Here is a 5,038-nt window from a genome sequence, read left to right on the forward strand (position 1 = left end):
AGTTATAGTAACCAAGTTACCACCCACATTTAGGGGCAAGCCCGAAATTCCTAGCAGCCCCCACAGATAGGTTTTGCGTGGAGTGTCAGTGGAAGCCCCAGTCAGCAGCAACCTTCTTAGTAGAGATAGACTCAGACCTGAAAGACAGGAAGATAAGAAGAGAAGCTGATGAGCATTCTGGACTTGAGAACTTTTCATAAGTACCAGGAAAAAAGTTGGGAGGCATTTCCTATCTCCGGTCAGGGAAGAATTTGCACCTCTCTCTAACCTGGGGCTTGAAGTATTCTGAGCCCCATCCATTCCGGAAACTGGACTTATCTCAAGAATATTCCTTTAAGGATACATAAGGAATATTGAACGAGATCTCAGAAAACTACACTCCATATGAAAGGAGAGAAATAAGACGATTTTCCCCCTTGAAAGTCTTCTTTGGTGCAAAGGGACCCGATTAGCTGGAAAAGGTAAATCGGAATAATTCAGTCTTCTCTACCATTTCCCTGTGGCCAGCCTCCTAAGACAGTTTGTCCTTAGGTGTTTTTGAAGAGCAGGCTTCCCTTTCATCCCTCCCTCTGCTAGCCCAGGTATGCTAAACCTGCTGGGGAATGACGGACACACTGCTAGTTTGGTGAATACAAGGCGTGCAAGGCAAACACAGGTTTAAGTGATGCACTTCACCTGGCCTTCACATCCGAGAGCTTCTATCTCTTCCTCTCTGATGCCTTTTCACTTTGGCAACATTAATGGGGCTGAATATAAAAAAAGAGAAAAGAGAAAGTCTCTCCTGATCTGGAATTACTAACCATTTCCTTTCATGCACTTCGCGGCTTTCTTTTTTTCCCCTCATACATCCTCTTCTTAATAGACAAACTTGCCCGGTCTACCTTGATCCTCTTCACTCTGTTCTGTTTCTTTTTCCATCACACTTTTGATTTTCTAAAATACTCACCAGTGCCTTCCCCACATCTCACTCCACTTCCTGGCTTTTAGTGAGTCCAGTGCAAACATCTAGGCTACACAACCCAAAATGAGAAGAACGCTAATTCGGGCATCAAAAAAAAAAAAAAAATCCAAAAAACCCTGACTTTTCTACACAGTAAGTGTATGTGTAATAGTGTGTACGTGTATGTGGAGGAGCAATTAGTCATAAACACCTTGATGGACCTCAGTTAGCACACATTTTTCAAGCAAATCTTGTAATGTTTCTCTTTTTCTTGTTACAGGTGTTAAAGAACAAGAAAAAATTAAACAGCGTAAACTCGAAGATCTAATTGGCTTTATTGATCCATTCAGGAATGGGGCAGCAATCCCGTCTAGCAAAAAGAAGGGAATACTTAAGAGTTGTACAAAATGGAAGGTTTTTATAGGCAGAAGAAGGGTGGAGCAAGGATGTTAAAAGAGTGGATTATGTCAAGCAAGGCCAAATCCCCTTAGGGGAAGTAAACAGGTTTTATCAAGCAGATGTGATGATCAGGTGATTTCAGACTGTTTAAAATTCCACTCCTGAGAGAGACTGACACTATAATTAGATTAGGCATTAAGTCTTGGCGGGCTTAGCAAGAGTGACTCCATTTGGGGTCTGTTGTTTCTTTTTAACTCAGGTCTAATGTTTATAGCCAGCACCGATGGTAATAGATTTCCTCTGTACCATGTTCAGTGAAGTCTTTACTTCATGCATGCTGACCTGCTGGCATGGAAATGTATTAACAAATAGAAGCCCTCCCTGTATTTCTAAAACTTCCTCTATCATTCATACCCTCTTCTCTATCATAGTGCTCCCCATACCAGTGTTATGAGAATCTCCGGCCTCTCTACAGGGCCTGAGAGGATGGCCTATAGTCTCTAGTAAAACTACTGCTCTCTGGGGTTTCCTACCCCGAGTGCCACTCTGTTTTCTCACCTCTGAGCAATGGGACCCCAGTGAATTGGGAAAAAGAAAAAGAAAGAGGCCAGAGAAGACAAGGGTATTCACCTACATCCTATTTTATCAAAGGCTACCCTCTCACTCTCCAAATAGTCTTGGATAAATAAAAACTATAGCCAGAAGTTTTGCTTTTTTGACCTTCACGTTTGAGTACATGGCAGAAAAACTGCTATTAACTATTACTCTTAAATTATTCTGTGTGGCCTTCTACTGAAGTCTTCACCCCAAACTGTCATTATTTCTCGTATCTTAAAAGCTCCTCTGACCATCACTGTCTCTTCTTTCTCTTTTCCCCTTGAGAGCTGTACTTCATGGAAGAGAAACCCTACGTTTGAGGATACAGAGATTCTGTATAAGACATTGTGAAGTTAAATCAGGGATGACAGCACCTTGAACAAAAACATAAAAGCAGCTCATAAATTTCCAGGAAAAACACTTGAAAATATTGCTATGTGAGACCGGTTGCTGCTCAGGAAAGCTAACAAGTTTGCCCTATTTTTGCATAGCGCTTTATCATTTACAAAGTCTTTTCCCCTAATTACCCCACTTAATTATTCCATCCAGCATAAGCTTGATTATAACCCCTTTATAGATAAGAAAACTGAGACTTTGAGAGATTGAGTGATGTGCTTACGATCTCATACTGCTGAATGGGACTGGCTACATAATTTACAGGGCCCTATACAAAATGAAAATGCAGAGTTTCTTCTTTAAAAAAAAAAAAAACCTAAAACTTTCAAGATGGCAACAGCAGAGCATCAGACTAAGGGCAGAGCTCTCCTAAGTGTGTGGTGTTTGTGATGGAATGGGTGTATACTCCCATGAAACCGACTCTGCTGCTAGCCATGTCAGAATTCTATTCCCTGACCCGCCTCCAACCATCTCTATGGCATTGCACATACCCTGCTTAACTTACAAATATCCATTTTTCTACTATAAACCCAGGGCTTCAGTAAATAATCGATACAGCCTCGTGCCTCTCCAAAGTTCTATAATCTTTCCCCGCTAGATCCTTGAGCTCTACAATGATTCTGGGAATGGAGAAAAAAAAAATATGTCTCATGGATGAATTTCTCTGTGTTTTTAAATTGTCCATGTATCATCAATTTTTTTCAAAATTCCACATCTCATATTCACTTCTTCCACTTACCCTGATTTAACTTATTATTCAAGTCTGATCATTTGGAAAGGTGAAATGGGAAAAACAAAAAGGAGAAAGTGAGAGAATGATGGAGGAAAGAAGGAAAGAAAGAAGGAAGGAAAAGAAAGAAGGAGGGAGGGAGGCAGGGAGGCAGGGAGGGAGGCAGGGAGGGAGGGAGGGAGGGAGGGAGGAAGGAAGGAAAGAAGGAAGGAAGGAAGGAAGGAAGGAAGGAAGGAAGGAAGGAAGGAAGGAAGGAAGGAAGGAAGGAAGGAAGTAAGTAGAGAGTCCTAGAAGGTTCACACTGTGCAGACAGCTTCAGATCCCACTTCTACTCTATTATCAGCGGACTTCACTCCAGGGATGATACAGTCTGTAATTTGTCTGGCAAAGACATGTTTTTGAAACCAAAGTGGTTATCATTGCAGAGGATTCTGCCTCAAGCAACAGTCTGAATGTTTTTCTCCCTGAAATCTGAACATATTCATCAAACTGCGTTGCGCTCCTGGACTTGCAATTAATCACAGCTCGTTTCAAGCTTTGTTAATTAATACCAAGGCCAGGGACCCAGTGGAGGCCCCCAATTTAATCTGTGGTGTTTTAAAATTATTATAATCTGCTAGAGGAAATGCTGTTAGATTTTTAAAAGGCCTTTTTTTTTTTTCTAATTCTAATACTGCATTGCCAAGAAATTAAAAGAAATAGTCTGATAGTCTTGGTGAGGGATCTAACCTGAAATAGCCTCATTTTGCTGTTGTGAGGTGCCATCTGGCCAGCAGAGGGAGTAGAACTGAAGTGCAAGCACTGTTTTCAGAGCTACGCGGGGTTTCTGATTTAAAGATGAAGAAAGAAAACCAAAGGAGACCACCAAGCAGCTTCTAGCAAGAACAGAACTAACGTATGAAAGGGCCACCCAGCAGAATCTGGTCTGGTGAAACTGGAAAGAAGCATTTTGTGCCACTTTTTCTCATCCTTGAGCTACTAAGTGAGAAGAATCCCTGAACATGAGAGAGGGCACTGTCAAACAAAACAATTAAAAAGAAATAAGAAACGAGTTCATCTGAAATTATACTCAGCGGTTAGTAGTTTATCTCATGAGACTGAGGTTGCTATTGCCTTTCATGCCTTGTTTCCTTGGGTTGCCTTCTTCTCTAATCTGGAGCAAGGTAGATTCCTCTCTGTTTCCGATGACTATTTTTCACAACTCAGACATTTGTAGCAGCACTACCCAACCATAATTTATACCAGCACTTCTCATGTTAGCACAGTTGTTGAAAAGTTTGGGTTTTGAAATGAACTTTAAGAGGATAAATGATCTCTGTTTATTAATAGAACAACAGCCAAATATTCCAGAAAATATAAGAATTCATGCTTAAATAAGTATTTATGTGTAAATAGCCTCAAAGGAGTGACTTTTTAAAACACTGAACATGACACACACACCTCTATAAACCTTTCTCTGGGAGAAACGTCAGTCCCGTTTCCCCGCACTTGCTTCCCACTTCAGCCTCCCAAGTTCCTACAACCAAATATGCCTTTGGGGCTTCCCACATGATGGCCTCTTAGCCTGAGTCCTTTCAGGGTTCTGTTTGTACTTCAAGATATACACGAAGCTTACCTTTTTTTTATTTTACTTATTTTTTATTATTATTTATGCCTACAGAACCTGGTCTTTCTAGGTGGTCTCCCATCCAAGTACTAACCAGGCCCGACCCTGCTTAGCTTCTGAGATCAGACAAGATCGGGCTTGTTCAGGGTGGCATGGCCGTAGACCATGGACCATGGCTCCACTGGGGTGTGAACCCAGGACCTTCTGTGTGTAAAGCAGACGTGCTAACCGCTACACTATGAAACCACATCCAAAGCTCACCTTTTTTAAAGTTTTTTTTTTTTTTTAAATTATAATTGACATATGATATTACCTTTAACTATGAAGTCTTCTGTGTCTCCTACAAGGGCTCCTATTCAACCACATTTTT

General features: G+C 41.1%; 1 pseudogene; it reads right to left on the minus strand.

Moving 5' to 3' along the window:
* Positions 1-4,713: 4,713 nt before the first annotated feature.
* Positions 4,714-4,832, minus strand: LOC111744254 (annotated as a pseudogene).
* Between the last annotated feature and the right edge of the window lie 206 nt (positions 4,833-5,038).

Source organism: Pteropus vampyrus, unplaced genomic scaffold (assembly GCF_000151845.1).
Source record: "Pteropus vampyrus isolate Shadow unplaced genomic scaffold, Pvam_2.0 Scaffold130, whole genome shotgun sequence".
Lineage (NCBI taxonomy): Eukaryota > Metazoa > Chordata > Mammalia > Chiroptera > Pteropodidae > Pteropus > Pteropus vampyrus.